This window comes from Capsicum annuum, unplaced genomic scaffold, assembly GCF_002878395.1.
Source record: "Capsicum annuum cultivar UCD-10X-F1 unplaced genomic scaffold, UCD10Xv1.1 ctg4814, whole genome shotgun sequence".
NCBI lineage: Eukaryota > Viridiplantae > Streptophyta > Magnoliopsida > Solanales > Solanaceae > Capsicum > Capsicum annuum.
Window position 1 is genome coordinate 644,615 of NW_025855829.1, and position 20,368 is coordinate 664,982.

The following is a 20,368-nucleotide window of genomic DNA, read 5'->3' on the forward strand; positions in this document are numbered from 1 at the left end:
TCCAAAATTATGTTCCATACACTACCATTTAAGTCGTAGGTAGTTTAAGAGAAATATCTAACCCCTTCACAAACTTTTGAATCTTCTCAGATTTGTTAGCAATGTTGGCAGTAAAATATCTTAATAAGGCATGGAAGCATGCCTCATACTCTATAATAGTCATGAAGCCCTACTCTAGGTAATCAAACTCATCTCTTATATGATCTTTCAAACTATAAGGCACAAACCTATCCAAAAAGGCCTCAACAAACTGATCCTAAATCATTTCTGGAGAATCAAGAGGTCTGTATATAAATAGTGACCTCCACCAATCTACGGATGCATCTCTCAACTGATAAGTAGTATAAGCAACCCCATAAAACTCAAGAAAATCAAGGTTATGCAACTTCTCATGAAAATCAATAAAGAACTCATAAGCATCCTCTCCTACAACACCACTGAACCTAGGAGGACCCAAATGAGTGAATCTCCCAAACTTCTTTTGATCCTTAAAAGACATAACTGTACTAGCAATAATATGAGGCATAGTGAATCTGGCTGGCTTAGATCCCACCTGAGGAGGTAACATAAATATAGGTTGAACTCCTGATCTTGAGATACCATACTCAGATGTTGGCATAGAATGAGAAACAACACTCAGATTCTGTAAAGTACCATAAACAGATATCGGTACTACTAGAAAATCCATACTTGGATCTAGACGAACACCATAGGTAGGCTCTAGAATAGACAAAGATACTGTACTCAAATATGGAGGAACACTAGGTTCACTCAAAGGAACACCATCCAAACCGGTCAGCAGGCAAATCAATATTTCTCCAAGTCTAGGGTAGAAGAACTCTGTAGGATCAAAGTGGGCCCTATATATCCAGTGTGTTCAACCTCAGGCTTAGGAGAAAGGACTATAGTGCTACTTCCAAATGGGATAGATTCTCGTGCCCATCCAATACCTAGAGCTCGCCCATGGTTCATAACTCACGCTCTAGACGGAGCTCTATCCTTGGATGATAGCTCAACATCACTAGCCTCACGGGATCTAGTTCCCACCATCTATATAGAAAAGAGTAAAATACTATTTAGAACACAAGGTATGAAAAATCCATATAATATAGAATAAAATAAGGAAAGTCTCCTAAAGATATCTTATAGCCTCTCAAAGATAGATATAGGCATCTATGTACTAATCTTAAGACACTACTAGACACCCTGTTCTTACACTAATGCAATCTATGAAACCTAGTTGCTTTGATACCAATTCATCATGACTCAAAAAACAAAGGTCATGATTGCACTTATTGCGGCAAGCCTTGATAAGTAAGCCTATCACCCAAATTGATATGAAATGAGAAATCAATACCAAAACCCAAAGTAAGGCTACTAGAATGGATTCAAACCATATATATATATATATATAGTAAAAGCAGAAATACATAATCAAAGATACTATATAATATCCCCAAACCTGGTATCACTGTGTACCAACCACTAAATATATGTCTAATATCACAGATATAATGAAAGTCCAAAAAGGATCAAATCTATCTTAGAATACATAATAAGACATGAAATAGATAGAAAAAGGTAGTAGAATAACCTAGAAGCATAGATCATCTGCTATCTCAAAATATCCTAGATACTGCCTAAATTAGCTATTATGTGGTGTACACATACTTAGATCTACACCAAAAGGGTGCAGTAGGGGTGAGTATGGTCCACTTGTACTCAGTAGATATAATAAGCTGACTGAGCAAAAAAGGAAAATAAAGTATATAAAATATACACTACGGGCACATCATCTGCAATTAGAAAATATCACAACTGGTAGGCCACATGACCTCCACTAATAGTTACACAATATACATATATACCATACATAAATACAAGAAAGAAGCATAAATATACACGTATACCAAATACAAGTATACGAAGGAAATACAAATAGACATATATCACATCAAGGGAAATAATACAACAAAGAATGAACACAATATTTATGAAATGCAATGAAGATGATGATAATGATGATGATATGATGATGATGTGATGCTCGAGGTTGTCACATAACCTCTGTATACACCTACCAAGTTGTGCTTCCAGGTAGGACCCATGGGGGGGTTCATAACCCATATATAATCCACTAACCAATACCAATATCCATGACATCTCTCTAACACACCCCTCGGTAGAAGATATATAGAGATGCCACAAGCAAGTATTCTAATATTTCCACAGTGGTACCAATATTTCAAAAGTTTATATAATATGAAGATCAAAATCTCACAACTAAATAAAATGAGGATTTCCAAAGCCAACCAATATATAACCCATTTGAGCCAAAATCCACTCAATATTCTGACAACCCCACGACTCCAATGGAATCATATGCCAATAGAGTGAAATACACAACAATATGCCATTAATACCAGATAAATTCTAATTTAGGATTTTCATCAAAATAGATACAACCAAATATACATACATAAGGCCGACAATATCATATAAGATCCCACATGGTTGCACATAACACATAGTGTCTAAAAACCACTAAATAACACAATATAGGCTCCATATGAAAACTAAACAAATAGTAATTCTATTTTCATGATAAGTTCCCACACTCTTAATATAATTTTATACCCATATTAACTACCCAACCTAGTCTATAGATTTAAGCAATAACCTACCTTGAATTTCAAAAATCATTCCAAAAAACCTCAACTATTGAGCTTTCTCTTTACGAACAATCTCGGAATCAACTAAAATATATAAATATGAAATTTACATATTAAAAAAAGCTAATGATACCCATATTATCCATTTTTAGGATGGGGTCAAAATGGATCCCCAAAATAAGTTTTTAAAAACCAGAATTTTAGTCTAAAAATATATTACCCCTGATTAAAGGAGCTTATAAAAGAAAACCCAGTAAAAAATGGGTTGGAATTAGAGTTTAAATTGATGAATTCCCAATTTTAGGCCTTACAGGACAAAATTCCCATATTTGAATTAATGTTTTAAAAGGATTTAAATGACAAAAATAAAAGAAAATAATTGAAATAGGAGTTTTGGAGCTTACCCAAGATAAAAATGGAAGAAATTGCCCAAAAACTCAAAACAACAAGCCCCAAATCTCAAAAATGGTGAAAAGTTGCAAAAAAAAAGGAATATAATCCACCCAGATATAGCTTAACCAATCACTAGGTCACTTAAGTGACCAGGCGATGTACACCTTGTCGCATAAGCGACCAAGCTGTCGCTTAAGTGACATTTTATTAAGCGAGGCTGGTGTCGCATAGGAGATACTTTTGTTGTCAAGCCAAGTCACTTAAGTGACCAAAGCATCACTTAAGTGGTGTACCAGCTAGAGACTTGGAGAATTGGAAAATTCCAAGTCTCTACGAACCCTTAAGATTTATCTAAAATCTTGAGAACTCAAACAAACTATGCTACTAGATTACATTTAATACTCTAGACTTAATGACAATATCAAATTTTCAAACAAATATCATTTCACAAAGTTGATTCGCGAAATCTAATTTTACAACTTTCTAAATCATGGATTAAAATAAGATATAAAAGTCATAAAATCACACCCACTATGTTACCAACTTAATATTGATATTTCGAATCTACTGGCGCAATCTGTTTTTCCACCTGAGTCACAAATCAATAAATATTTACCGACGTCAACTAATAAGCCTTTATATCCACCAAAAACTATAATCTCACATAAATCACAAGGGAAATTTTCCAATCATCTTCACACCAAAAATACCAAAAATCAACCATGGGGGGAGAAGGGGTAAAATAGTCAAATCTCACATAAATACTATTTCACAAAAATTATCAAAAATTAGGTCATTACATTGTGCCTCAAATTTTTTAAGACTGATTTGAGTCCAATAAATTATGATATTAAGTTTGAGTCTGAAAAATTATAATATTAAGACCGATTCAAGTCTGTCAATTATGATGACATACTTCTATTTCAAGTCTGGCACTCCTAATATTGTGTTCGGTTGAAGTCCGACATGTGAGATAGTATTTTTAGTTGAGTCTGTCATTAAGAGCTTGATATGATAATTATGGGACCGGTTCAAGTCCATTGTTTATGATATGAGAGGATCCATAGTTATAGTTTTAAGATTTAGATGGTTGGATATTTTACTGTCATTACTTTTTTTTTATTGCATCTACTGGATTTATGCGAGCTAGTATAGATTATTTACTTTTGTTTGCATTCTTTGGGATTATGGGGCCCCAATTATTCTATAATTAATTAGGTTATCTTGATATTATTTTCTCGTTTATTAACTTTTAGTATTTTGAGCATTATTCTAGGTTTGCCCTCTTTTCTTGACTTAGCTTATTATCTTCTATCTTATTGTACTTATATTATAATTTAGCTCAGTTAGTCAATGATGCCCACTGAGTATCCATTGTTTTGGTACCCATACTACACTTCTACATCCTTTTCTGATACAAATCCGAGTACTAGCTATCGCCGTTGGCACCATGTTAGTGCTGGTCGGTGTTCAGAGATAGGGTGAGCTCTCAAATCCAGACTTGAATTTCTTTCCTTTCTCTATTTTGGATGGTCTATCTATTCGAGACTATTGTGTATTTTCTATTTATAGTACTCCTATTCCTTTTTTAGAGACTCTTGTACCGATCTTACTAGGTCGTAGGATATTTTACTCTTTTTCTTATTTATCTTCAGTTATGCTATTATCCTTGTTCTTTATGGATTGTAATCTAGTTACTTGTGTAATTCCGACATTTAGGATATTTTTCACCAACTATCCCATTACTTTTCATTTTGCTCTATGTTTTGTCTTAGCTACTGGTAGGATAAAGTAGGTGCCATCATGACTCATGATGTCGTGACACATACATTGATGAGCTTATCTTTTTCACTAATTTTCAAAGCATGAATCATATTTCTCCCTTTTGTATTACGTTTGGTGCCATAGGAATGTTGCAAAATGTCATAGCTATGAGGAAAGTAGTATAAGCATGAATAGCAAAACATTTTATAAAGAAAAGAGAAAATAATCAATTTGATGTTCTAATATATTTTTGAAAGAGAAGAAGATCATCCAACATTAGAGTTATGTTGAGTAACATATATTGGTTCAGCAAGATTTAAATAGCGTATATTTTCAAGAATATGCGTAGATGTTACCTTTTATTTTTTAGGTGCTGCTGCAACAGAGGGGCATTCTTTTTAGCAACGGGTATGTACATAAACCTTTGTTGTGTTGTGAGGATTCTTTATTGTTTGTTGAGGGTCCATTAATAGAGAAACCTGACGTGCAGAAGTGGCAGTATTATAGTCATTTTAAGAACCTATAGTGTAATAATAAAGACAACATAAAGAATTGCCAAGTATATATGGAATAACAAGAAACACTAGTAAGTCTCACTCTTAGAGGTGGACCTTGAGTTTAGTTACTTTTGGTTTAATATGATATCAATAGAAGTAACCATTTCTAGTTTTTTGATTCCCAAGTATAAATTCCCATTCACTATAACCAATTGGAACAAGGCTATCTGCCGTTTTTAAACTTGTTTGCATAGGATCGTGCACTGATTTACTTTAATGGTCAATAAATTATTGGATTTGAAATCAAACTCTTCGGTTCACTTTTTTTTCATATGTTCCAAAGAATAGGAATCTACCTATGATGGTCAATGAGAAAAGGGTATCAAAGATCTAGGAGCGTTGGAATAAATCCTACTAGTTATACAATCCAAAGACACAAAATACTCCCAAGTCAATGTAGTGTTGAGTTTCTCTCGACCTGCTGTTATTGATTAACATTTTTCTTTGCAACTTGTATAGTCAGTATTCGTGAACTCAACATATGCACATCTTTAAGTATCATAGGATTTGTAAGGTAAAATTATTGTAATATATGAAACTGCATATAATATTTGAAAATTATGAAAAATTTATTATAAGTCATAATATCTAACAACTTAAAATATCTAAAAATCATATAAATTTTTTTATTGATTATGTAAATACTATTTGTGTCACATAAGTTGTTACAAAGAAAGTAATATATATTGGGATAGTACTAGCATAGATTCCTATATATCTAGTTTGTACATATTTGGTTAGGAAAGTCCATAAGTAATGACTTGAAGGATTAAAATATAGGCAGAAGTTTAAAATTATTAAAATCTGAAACAATATTATGAGTTTAGCCATGATGATCATGTTAAGTGGCAAAAAAAATAAACCAAAAATTACTTGGTAATGGTGAACGTACAATAGAAAGGAGATTAGTATTTTGTTATGTAATAAGAGTATTATTGATAATCGTATGTTACACAATTAAAACAAATCTCCATAGATATACATACATGCGCCTTGTGTCCTTGGTCTTCCAACTCAAGCTTTGACTTCTCCAGCAGAAAAACAAATCCATAGAGAAACAAAATCAAATAAATGGAGTGTAAAAACTGCTGGAATCCCAACGTATAGATGTCACTCAGATTGTTCTATATATTTGTGAAATTATAAAATGACTAAAACACCCTGACTAACCCTAAGCTCCTTAATATTCACTCTTATATTATAGATTATACAGTAATATATAAAATTTATTACGATTAATTTAGACGGTTTAGAAGTACACACCTACAATTAAAAACTTGGGAGCAATGGTCTGTGTTATAAAATTTGAATTTATTAATATATTTTTGTCAAATAACAATTAAAATAAATATAGAAAATATTTATTGTATTTTTGGTTACAAATATATAGATAGTCTATTGATATTATAAATAAATTCAATTTTTTTTATTATTTAAGAGTATAATAAACACCGAAAAATATGTTTTTAATCTTATAGTTGATTTTAGGAGTGTTGGCGAATTTTTGAAAACCAAAGTAATGATCTAACTGTAGTACAAACAAAATACTAGTTTCTTGGGGCATTTAGTTAAAAGTGACAAAAGAGTTTCAAAATGAGGTATAGGTAACTCAAGTCTTAATAATTGAGTGTAGGTGACAATTACTTTATTATGAATTAAGAAAGTTGGGAAATTTTGAGAATATCCCACAAGTTTTTAAATTTACACTTTGATCCAAATGTTAACTTAATATAACAGGAAACGGTTGGAAATCATTTCTCTTTGTTCTTATCCATTGTTGTTTTCTCTCTCTTAGCGATTTTTGTTGCTCATTGCTGTTGTTGCTACTTTATTCATCTTCTTCTTCATTATCATCATTTTCTACTTCATTATCATCTTCTTCTTGTTGACCATTATTGTTGTTGTTACTGCTACTGCTACTACTCGACCAATTTCTTAGGTCAAATTTTATTTCGTACGTCACTTTCCACTTTGGAATTACTTTATAGGAGACTTTGGTAAGTAAAATTATGATTTTTAGTTGAATTTGTCATCTGGGTAACAGCTATTGTGCTATTTTTTCAACAATAGATAGCACGCAAAAATGAATACAACATAAGAGCCATATGTTTAAACAAATCATTTATTTATTGCGATAGATGAGCCATCTGTTGCAATGGAAGACTCATATGTTGGATTCATGTTTATGGTTCTATAGTGCCATAACATAAATCAAACAGATAGGTTATCTGTTGCAACATATGACCCCTCTATTGCAACAGACTAGTTATCTGTTGTAACAAATTAGTCACCTATTACAACAGAACCTGAACTCAATTCCAATAGACGTGTTGTCTGTTGCAACAAAAGCTGAACTCGATTCCAACAGGTGCGTCATCTGTTGCAATAAGTAAGTCATCTATAGAAACAAGTTACTTATCTATTGCAACTTGCCACTCATACATTGGAATCAACTTCAAAGGTTCTTTAGTATTGTAGCATCTATCCCAACAGGAGTTTCATCAGTTCCAACAGATGTATAGTCTGTTGCAACATATGATTCACCTGTTACAATAAATGAATCATATGTTAAAATCATCTTCAGGAGTGTAACATGAATCCCAATGGATAAGTAATCTGTTGCAACTGATCACTTACCTATTGAAAAATATTTTTCTCTTTTTGCAACAAGTTACATATCTATTGGGGTTCATGTTACGACACTATGAAATCACTATTAACTTTATTATAATGTCATTATTAACATTTTTTAACAAATGACTTTATTTAGGTACCACTAATGGAGGGATCAATAACAATAGGTATGGATTATCATGGTTAATGGATTGAGAAGAGCAGTCAATATATATGGTATTGGAAATAGGGTGAAATGCTAGAGACGATAGCTATGACAGTCCAAAGTGATGTTTTGTATGATGGTTTTGTAAACTCAATCATCAACTATTATGGACTGAATTGTCAACCGAAAGAACTCGTCATCAGCTACATAAATAGCTCCTTTGAAAATCAGAGGGTACTACCTTTCAAGATAACCGATCATGTTCGGTTGCGTTCTTATCTTAGTGATTCTGCCAGGCCGGTGTTAAGGGTTTACGTGGTTGAAACACTAAGAGAGAATGAGAACCAAAATGTAGAAGAAGAATAACAACAAGACTTACATGATCCAAACTTTGAACTATGTTGTATGGGTATTTCAAGCTCACATGAACCAGAGGTTGCCCTGATAACCCAACCCAAACAGTCATTATGCCATAGGAGTCGAAGTAACTCCAACTCACATATTAGAATAGCAAAAATAATATCATAAGTCAATATTAGATTCATTTTAATAACTTCAGAATACCTCCATACAAAACCATAGTCAATAAGTGTATGTGTCGGGATAAGCCCCCGACTATAGCCAAACCAAGTCTAAAAGATACTAAGTCTAAAGATAGAAGACCAAGAGATGAATACCCTCCGAATTAAGGAGGTTCATCACTCCAAGTCAATGCACAAACCACTTCAATCACTGAATCTTTGCGTAGGAAAAGAAGAAGATACTCCGGGCCCTACATCACGTTGGGATGTAGTGTCCGGAGACAGTTAGCGGTTGGAATGCTAGCATGTAACTTAAGTATAAGGATGAAATAGTACATTTGATCAATCCATGTCAATCCATCGTATGGAATCGCATTTACATAAGAATAGGCATATTGAAAACACATATACATATAGTGACCCAATAAGTCAAATCATGGAACAAGTCGTAACATGTATTTTGATACATTCATTCATGAGATAAGGTATGAAGGACTACCAACCTTCCAACCTTATATTTTTGACACGTAGAATCCTTTACGCTATAATAGGCAAGGGTACATGAGCCTCGAGCCAACATATATTATATGGTAAGAGGACCTGGACCACAAATCAACCCACTTTGCATGGTAAGAGGACTTGGACCATGAACCAACCGCCTTATATGGTGAGTGAATTTGGATCAAGAACTAACACCCCTTATATGGTAAGTGCACTTGGACCATAAACCAACACGCCTTATATAGTAAGGGATGAGTAGTGATTTTACCACTTATTCTCACTCAATATTCGTGTACATTACCTTATTTTGAATGAATAAATAGGACATAATCATGAGTAAATGCACTAATATCAACTCTATGCAAGCATAAAGTTGAGGAATCAAAAGATGTGGATTGGAGCTAAAAATGATAAAAAGAGAGTAAAGAAGAGTGCAACTGAAGACCTAGACTACATCAACCCACTTACCATGACCACGGTTCTCAATCCACGATCGCGGTCAGTTAAGACGGTCATCACAATGTGGTTGTGACACACAACCATAGCCACATGGACATAGTCGTGGACAGACATGCACAATCACAACCATATGGGTATATACCTAGGGAAAATTCTATAAAAGAACGTAGACGAATCCCAAACCATATATAAGAAAAAACCCTTTATTCTTTGGGTATTGCCAACCTCATAAGATATCTTTGAATTATAGACTTGAAGCCCTAATTGGGCAAGTATGTAGTTAACTTTGGAGGCTAAATTTCATCGGATTTTTGTGAAGAATGAATGCTTTGGATAGTCCTTACGGTATATTTCTCTTTACTTTCTTCATGAGTAGCTAAGTAATTTAGTCTTGGGTTTATGTTTGATAGCCTAATGGCTATGAACACATAAAAATGGTTACTAAAATGCAAATTTCAGCAACCAAATAAAGAGAAAACAACACATAAAATGGAGATGAAGAAGAAGCATGCTTGAATTTAAAGGATAGATAGAATGACCCTTACTCCTATTCAATGATTAGCACTAAAAGATGTTTCAAAATCTTCAACACACTTCACAAATAAGAGTTCAAACCTTCCTCTTAGGTAACCCAAAGGAAACACTCTTCCTCAAGTACACCTTTCTTGCCAAATTATCCAAAACAAGTGAAATGCTAACTTCAAATGTTCTTGGACCAAATTTCAGATTCTAATAGCTAAGACTAGAGACTAAAAACTACAATATAAGAGTAATATCCAATTTCATCAAAGACTCAGGAAAATAGAAGCTAATAGGTCTATTTATACTATTATATAACAATGACTAAAATACCCTTAATGAAGGGTGCTCCTTTGAAGTGTAAAAGAGAGCCATCAAAAGATAATATTGCCCTTAATAATCCCAAGTATAGGCGACCTTGGAGTTTAAGAACCCTTTCTCCAATCTTCAACTTGAACAAGGCATTGTAATGGTTCCAAAACGTCTTCAAGAATTTTCAAATCCGAGGCTTGACCCTTTGACAATCCGAAGCGTGAAGCTTTGATAAGACCTTGTAATCCTTGTGCTCTTTATGCTTGTATCATCCTCTCCATCTTAAAAGGAATTTGACCACAAATTCAAACCTTGTAAAACCAAAGAGATGGAAAAGAAACACACAATCCTTGTGATAGGAGGGTTAGCATTAGTATCACAACTTAGGTAAACATGCCAAAGGGGTACACTCTTAGAATATCACCAACCGTCCTTTGTTATGAGTAAGAAACATCGACCACAAGATACAATCTGAAACTTACACAAATGCCACTTGTTTTCAAGGGAAGACAAACATTCAAAATTCAACATCTATGGCTTAAAAAGGTTCCTTTAACAACACATATCCTATCACTCACCACATCTCTATGAACATGGTTACTATGAAGCATTCTACTATCAAGGTCTTCATCAAACAAATTCAAAGGACCATATTCATCATCAAGATCTATATTACAAGCACCAACCAAGGTTGTTCATATTTGAAAACCATCCACGGGTCCTTTGTGTTTGACATAAAAGTCTTAGCATAAAGGATACCAAGGACATGAATAGCATCAACATAAAAAATAAATGCACATGACCAGAAATTATTCCACCCACATACCAAAGGAATTCCGGGATCAAATAGAAGTAGAAGATAAAAGATCTAAGCCGAGATGACCCACTCCCTTCATTAGGCTAATTTGCTCACAATTATTCAATGTATTACACCCAACTTTGACATACACAAGGCTACTATGAACAAGACTAATATCATGGATTTCATTACACAAGTTCAAACGGCCATATTCAATACCAAGATCATCAATACAAGCATCATCACTAACTTAGAAATTCTCAAACATAACATTCTCATGCTCAAGTAGTGAACTAGTTTTAAGAGAAAATTGATCATTATTCACAACAAAAGAGTTACTAAGGAAAGAGATATGGACTTGCAAACCCAAAACCACTTCACTAGACACTAAATCACAATATTTGGAGTTCAAAGAAGTGTTGAGGGTAGCAAAGTCACCTCGGGTAAGGCTTGGGCAGTCCACTTTTTTGGCGCTCTTGGTAAAGTGAACCTCTAGTTCATTTCTCATGCTTTTATGTGGAACTCCATTTGGATCCTTCTTGATTATCATTTCATCTAGTACCTGCACATAAGAAGAATCAAAGCTAGGCAAAATGCTAGCTTTTGGGTTAGGAAGTGACAAAGGTTCTTTCTAGACAAAACCCACAATCAAGCAATTTTTTTCCTTTCCAACCTTACTACCTACGACTTCCCTTTCCTTTTCCTTCTTTCTTCTTCAACGAACCAATCATCACCATGAGAAAGTGTTGGTTTCGGATTTAGGGTCTTTGGGGAGGTGGATTTGGTCTTTGGTTATTTGGAGCTTGGACTTGTGGTATTGGAGGTGGTAGTTGGTAAGGTCTTTGGTCCATGGGATTTGGCATTTGGTAGGTGGTGTTTTGTGGAGGTATTTGGTTCAGATTTGGTGGTGGAGTTTGAGTTCCAAGTCCCTCTTGTTGGACTTGGTTCATTTGGAGTGTAGTGGTCTTTGTAGGGTTCGGTTAGGAGAGGTTTGGGGTGGGTTTAGTGGCTGGTTTTGGGAAAATGTTGGAGGGTTAAGCATTTGGTGGAGGGTTTTGGGTATTATAGTCATGGAAGAGTTATTGCCTTGGACACTAGAGGATGCATGGTAGAGATTAGGAGTAGAAGAAGGTCATGAGTTCCTCTACTTTCAACAAAATCAAGCCTCCCACTAAAAGGAGAAATCTCAGTCCGCATAGCATCTATATCACTCTTCATGTCTCTTCTCAAGGCATCATGACTATCTTCCATTCTTTGAGAAAAGTCTCAACCCAAGGCAGCAATTCAAGCCATCAAGGCTCCAATAGCATCATTTCCCTATGGTTGGAAAGTAGTACCTTCGGATTCCATGGAAAATGTAAATAAAAAGTGCAAAAACAGCAAGCAAATAGCCTAAAAAATGAGCAAATACTTTAGTTCAAAAGCCTCACTTCACTCACTCTCAATCTCACCTCACACTTGGCTTCACAAGCGTTGGAGAATCAACAATACTTGGCAAGTTACTTGAGAGGTGAGAAGCTTTGACTCGGAATTGATCTTTGTTTGAAACGACTCAAAATAAGTGATGCACGAACTTGAACCAACAAAATACTATGACTTAAAAATGATAAAAGCACACAAAAATTGGAGACACAAAATAAACGAACTCTAAAATAATTACCAACCTAGTAGGTACTTACTAGTTTGCTAATTAGTGGTAGAATTAACTTAAAAGAAACTAGAATCAAAATTAGAACTAGGAAATCTACCTAATAACTCAATTTGGCCGATTAGCTAGTGATGACATGACAGCTTATGATTGGACGTTGAGTTTTCAAATATTTTAACCCTAATTCTCAAGTCTCGGCCTAAAACCCCTTTGGTGAAGAAGAATTTCATTTGGGAGGGGAAAATGAAGGCTTTAAAGACTTTTTAGAGCTTCAAATGAATTCAAAAACATATGGTCCCCCCCTTTGTACTTGGAATGTACTTGATTTTGTACTTTGATTATTCCTTTGTCTCTTCTTTCTTTGGATGACAATGATATGCCAAGGAATATTCTTTCACAAACACAAAGTACACTCTCTTTCTTCTCCTTTTTTGGATCAAACACACTCTTTGAATATTCTTCCTTAGCAAGACTTGATGAACATGGAAAAACAAGATGAATATTTAAGAGTTGACCAAAGTTTGACCCCTAACCAAATGAACTCCAAATCTATTTTTTTGTAAATCTAGGTTCCTTAGGCCAAGGTAAGCTCAAATAACAATAAATCACAACCAATCAACGTCCACAACACAATAAACGCACGGATCTAGCTTCTTGAAGCTTCAAAACGCGATAACCATGGTGGATCTAGCACAAAATTGACCAAATCTTGTTCCAAATATAGATCTAGACTCCCTAGGTGTTATAGAACAAGAATCTAAAACAATAAACCTTCAAAACAAAGTAAAATCTTGTAGATATAAGACTCTAAATTCGGATCTAACACAAGACAACACTAGACACCATTTTTTTTTTGTATTTTCTGATTTTTTGACTCTTTTTCATTGAGATTTTCTAAATAAGAACACTAAAACCAAGATTTAGGGATGTTGGAACAACCCTAACCAAGGATTTGATACCAAATGATAGCCTAATGGCTATGAACACACGAAAATGGTTACTAAGATGCAAATTCCAGCAACCAAATAAAGAGAAACAACACATAGAATGGAGATGAAGAATAAGAATGCTTGAAATTAAAGGATAGATAGAAAGACCCTTACTCCTATTCAATGATTAGCACTAGAAAATGTTTCAAAATCTTCAACACACCTCAAAAATAAGAGTTCAAACCTTCCTCTTAGGTTACCCAAAGGAAACACTCTTCCTCAAGTACACCTTTCTTGCCAAATTATTCAAAACAAGTGAAACCCTAACTTCAAATGTTCTTGGACCAAATTTCAGATTCTAAGAGCTAAAACTAGAGACTAAATACTACAATATAAGAGTAATATCCAATTTCATCAAAAACTAAGGAAAATAGAAGCTAATAGGTCTATTTATACTATTACATAACAATGACTAAAATACCCTTAATGAAGGGTGCTCCTTTGGAGTGTAAAAATGAGCCATCAAAAGATAATATTGCCCTTAATAATCCCAAGTATAGGAGACCCTGGAGTTTAAGAACCTTCTCTCCAATCTTTAACTTGAACAAGGCATTGTAATGGTTCCAAAACGTCTTCAAGCATTTTCAAATCCGAGGCTTGACCCTTTGACAATCCGAAGCATGAAGTTTTAATAAGACCTTGTAATCCTTGTGCTCTTTATGCTTGTATCAATGTTGAACTAGAGTGTAATTTGTGTATGGGTGTTATTGTGTTTGTATGATTATTAGTTATTGAGTAAGGATTTCACCATTGCTTAAGCTTATGAGATAGAGTTTGATGGGTGAAAGCCCTAAATCTCCTAATAGGTTTGATGGGTGAAAACCCCAAAATCTAGAAACACTTTATCATCCTAAAAAGAGGGATAAATGTCAATATGAGGTAACCTATAACATTCTTGAAAGAGGGTTATAGGGGGACAAGATAATGTTAGACAATTAAGCCTATGGTTTGCTTTCTTTTGCAATCTTAGAAATAAGTGTATTAGGAGTGCAAATGATGTGAAGAGCATCATCCTAGAAATACGGATGCTTGATTGAGACTTTGGGTAATTACGAATTTCACACTTGTTAGGTGCTTGAAAGAGCCAATGAGTGAAATCATTGTGGTTTTATTGAAAGACTGACCAGAATGACCTTCGACCTAGCCTATTCTTTAGTTAACAACTAAATTTCATGTTAAACCATCATTAACCCACATACTTTTACCTTTAGGAAGACATAATCCCAAGATTTCCCCCTACATTGTTGCTTAAAATAAAAGTGTTATCTCATGATCATTTGCTAAAGATCGTACAAAAAGTTCCCAAACAAATCCCCCTATTTTATTTTACATATCATTTTTGTTAGCATTCTGAGTAATCTCATTGTAATTTGAGCACCCATGGTGCTTGAAGTCTATAATTCGCTCCTTGAGATTCGACCCCAATTCAAATTGGGTTACTTAACAATGACCACCTCACCCCTCAATTATTAAAGTGAGTTGAGCTTTATCAAAATGGCACAGTTGCGAGGGAGTGAAATATAAATTTCACTTGTGTGGTGTCATTGATACTTTGGAATACTCGGAGTAACGTTCTTTATTCTAGTTTTTGTTTTTGAATCTTTTGTAGGTGATCAAAGTGTAAATGGATCAATGAGCGATAACGCAAGAAATGTGGGCCCCCTCAATACCCCTCTTGATGATGAAGGCTAATTAAATAAGGCGGGACAAATAAGTACAATTTGCATTCCACTAATCAATGAGAATTGAGTGTTTCATGTGACTAGCATTATGCTTCACATGTTGCAAATAAAAGGGTTGTATGGGGGTCAAGAATATGAGGACCCGAATGTCCATTTGAAGAACTTTGTGGAAGTTTGTGCACCATTTAACATAGGACGTATTACATAAGAATCCATCCGTCTTTGACTTTTCCCATTCTAACTAACGAGTGAGGCAGTTTTATGGCTTCGCTCACTTCCACCCGACTCAATCACATCATGGAAAGAGCTTACCATGGTGTTTCTTGATAGATATTTCCCACCATTAAAAATATTTCAAAAGTGGGATGAGATTATGAACTTTTGACAAATGAATGAAGAATCATTATTTGAAGCTTGGGAGAGGTTTAATGGAAAGTTAGCCCAATACCCAAATCATGAGGTCCCAGAAAAAATGCTTTTTGAAATTTTCTATAGGGCTCTTGATCCATTGAACAAAACAGTAGCGGGTTATGCGGCGGGCGGCTCTATAGTGAGATTGAATCATCTTACGGCCTTTCAATTGATAGGAAAAGATTCAAAACAAAATTGGGGTTGGCATACCTAAGATTTTAAAGCTTCCAAAACCCCTTCTACTACCTCCGCGGTGGCTAATGAACAAAAAATGGGTGCAGGGGAATTCTGAGTACCCTTGGCACCAAGGCCATAGAATGCAAGGAAAGCCTGAGTACCTATAACATTGATAATCTGGGATTTCATTAGTATACATTGGTGAAGTCTAAGTAACCATACGGTGGGTCTCCCGTACTATGATTTGCAATGTGAGATGATATCTTAGGTGGTTACCATGATTAGAAAATTATGTGTGGTGTGTATACAAAATCAAACAACCCTCTCCATCCAAAATTTTTGCAAAATTCGAAGGCATGGACATGAGCAACTTTGTGACAAAAAATTTTCCCTCTTTCTATGACTCCAAAAGTTAACATTAAAAAAATAGTGAATACTCCATTGTGTCTCGAGATAGTAGAATAATTGAACAGGCTGACAATGTTTGCATGCCATGTGTGTGAGGTTAATTGTCATCATCTCATGTGTACTTGTACTATGTAAAACTTGCCCTATTAATCTTTCAAGGATAAATTTTGATTGTGCTTGGTTGGTAAAATTATCATAGGCTATCTTGTGATTTTGGAAGCCTACTGTAGCCTAAAAATCCTACTTCATGCATAATTATCCTTAGTACCCACTTTGAGCCTTTAGACCTTTCTTTGGCAAACTCATTACAACTCGTGACACTTCCTTTTTGTCTATATTATGACCCAAACCCTCTTTGAACTTGAAAATATAACTTAATGCTAAAAGCTTGAGTTGAGGGTGGTAAATGTTTATGGAAGAAAGTGTAAGGCTACAAAGTTGTTAGTGAAATGCTTCTTGAGCTCGAACTCAAAAATAAGTAAATAGGAAATGAATGAGTCCATCACAGGAATGAAGCGTGCGTAAGTTGCAGGAAAAAGAAATCAAAGAAAAGTGGTTCACAAAGAAAGCTATTTGGAGGAACAGGAAAAAAAAGAAATTAAAGAAGAGTGGCCCTTAACCACAAAAGAGGATTGAAAAAGTATGATATGAATGTTCAAAGAGGGGTGTAGCCATATTATTCCCAAATGATATCCTACTGTAATACCCCAAAGTTTCCTAGAAAATTTCATCCCAAGAATGTCTAGTATTATTTTCTAAATTGAATGATGTTTATTCCATGAGGAATTTGAAAGATTTTCACTTTTTTCATGTGGGAAATTCAATAAGCTTTTCATCAATATAATATTTGCCCAAATCTGATAACCGGATAAGAAGTTATGACTATTTCAAGTTACCATCATAAAACAGCACCATATTAGTCAGTGGCGCACCGCGCCATAGGAGAAAATGACAACTTTGAAATTCTAGTAGGGGTCTGCGATAGTGATACGTTGTGCCAAAATTCTAGGTCACAAATGAAGTGGCAACGTGATGGCTCCGCATCACGTCATCCCTCAATTTCCCAGTTGTCAAATTTCCGTGACACATCGCAATAGCGCCGCGTCGTGCCAGGGGTCCAATTTGGGAAAATTTCACTGAAATTAAAAGATGCTTCCAGGGTTAAAAGGGTCAATTTCTCACCCATATTTAAACCCAATAACACGTGATTTAGCAATTCTTCACCCAAAATATACTAGTTTCTCTCAATTTTCTTTCAAGAATAAGCTAGGGTTTCAATTGGGGATTCAAGAAAGTCTCTCAGTCAATCTTCGCTAAACCAAGAACTAAGGTATGCGTTGTGTTGATTTATGGATTCCTTTCATCCATAAAGCTCAAGACCCCTATTTTAAATTAGGAATCATGATATTTATGTTGTGGGTTGGTTGTAACCATATTTATCTTGTTAAATGATTCCCAATTTTGAATATTTATGGGTTTTTCATGAAACTACATTAGCAAGTGAGTGAAATCCATAAATTGAATTATTTAATGTGTCAATTTGGTGATTAGACCTATGCCCTAAGGGTGCATGCAAGGTGTTTGATAAAATGCCTAGAAGGATAGAAATTACGCACTATAGCTTAATTATGATCCAAAATGACCTCCATGCTATTCTTATGTATTGAAATTGTTTGTTGGATTACTCATGAGTTAGCCATACGAAATTATGCTATGTATACATGCTATCTTATTTACATACCAAGCTATGATAATCAAATGCCCATAAAATGTCTTTAATTATTGTATTATGGATTGTTGATGTTAGTCATGTATTCAAGAATGTTATGCCTTGTCAATTTACTTCCATTGAGTCTTGGGGGTACTTGTAGCCAAAAAATGTAGTTGTGTGCCTAGAATCAGCATCATGTATCAAGATACTCTTAGTCAATCCAGGTTCAATAGAATTCAATCAGTCTCATGACTCAGGAAAAACTCAGTATTAATCTCAATCAGTTATTAGATCTTAGTAATATTCCACCAGTCAATGGAATTTAGCTAATTCAGTTAAGTTCAGTAATCCATGTTTAGTGTCTATTTAGATGGGAGTAGGAATTAGCACCGAGTAAACCCAGGGATGGGAACACACACTGTCAGATAAGGGTGTGATTCTTAGAAGTCATCCTTGCATTCCAAAACTATATAGCCAGCATAGGTTGAGACATCAACACTATCTGATGAGGGTTGATGAGGTGGATAAACACTATCAGATGAGGGTCCTACCATTCTTTTTTATGGGACACTATCAGATGAGGGTCACCCACAACTTGTCCTTACCAGTGGCGCGGTATTGACACTCTTCTAATTGGGGTTACAGATTGGACCCCAACTCAGCCATAATGGTATATTAGGGGCATGTCAGTAAGATAACTACTTTCCACAATTTCAATTACAGAATTTAGGACTGTCAGATATAGTTATTCAGTCTCAGTAATAGAACTCAGATAGTTCTACAGAATTTAGGACTGTTAGATACAGTCAACTCAGAACAGTTTAGAACTCAGCTAGTTCCATTAGATTCAGGACTATCAGATACAGTCACTCATATTATCAGTTATGTCTATCATCAAAACTCAGTTATCAGTCATGATTAGTTATCAGTAATTTTATGTCATCTCAGATATAGTTACTATGTATTCATGTATGTATTCTCATATTTATGTTAGTCAGTTAGCTAGTATTGTTCATGCATATGAACCCCATGCATTCAACCTACCTCACGTGCATACCAGTATATTCAAAGTACTAAGATATTTGCGCTATGGTGTCTTATACCATAGGTTCAAAGACACGAGCTCCAGAGCCTCAGTAGATTCTAGATATCAAAAGTCAGTTAGCAGTGAGTCCTCATCCTTTGAGGAAAATATGATTAGTTAGTTTATTATTTTAGTACTTGGTTTTTTAGTAGTCAGAGTTAGTTGGGGACATGTCCCATCAATTCCCTATTTAGACGATCATGTTTTAGAGGATTTTTAGACTACAATATGTTTAGATAGTTTTGTTTTGGGTATTTATACTCCATCCCAGATATTATATTTCATCGGATATTATGTTACAGTTTGAGCTTTATGGCCTTTCAGTTCATGTTTCCACATTATACAGTATATCATCCAGTATACAGGCACAAATATTAGTCATAGGTTTACTTGTTCTCCTTCGAGGTCATGATCACCGTGTAGCATTTTGGGTACCATATTTGAGGTGTTACATTATCAGAGCCTAAGGTTTAATAGTATCATAGGAAGTGTGTTGCACGCCATATTTATGTACATGAGGCTATAAGATATTTTAGGAACAGTTTCCCATCTTTCAGTATTCATGTCGTGCCAGTGAGCATAATCTCAAGTCAATCTCTTAGTCTAATCTGTTTCTCCCTTTCTTCTGCAGAACATGCTTTCTAAAAGAAGAAACAAGAATTAGTCAGCCACTCAGTCTACTCTTTCTCAGTCAATTGCCATTTAGAATAAATGAACAACTGTTGTTTTGTCCAACCCAGTGGCGAATTCAGTTATAGCTAGGATTCGGGATCTCACCTAAATGAATTCTCTATCCTTTCTTGGGTCTAAGTAATATGAGAACACTTAGGAATTCATCGATCAGGTTTAGAAGGTTACTGATGTTATGGGGGTGTCAGTTGTTGAGAGCACTGAGCTAGCTGTATATCAGTTGTAGAATTTTGCTCATACTTGGTATAAGTAGTGGAAGTCAGAAAGACCAGATGATGTAGGGCCTATTGAG

The 20,368-nt window shown here is 34.8% G+C and overlaps 1 non-coding gene across 1 annotated transcript; it reads right to left on the reverse strand.

The window, feature by feature from the left end:
* Positions 1-15,953: 15,953 nt before the first annotated feature.
* On the reverse strand, positions 15,954-16,057 carry LOC124892533. Its single transcript, XR_007050304.1, has one exon. It is a non-coding gene; the product is annotated as a small nucleolar RNA R71 (small nucleolar RNA).
* Positions 16,058-20,368: the final 4,311 nt, after the last annotated feature.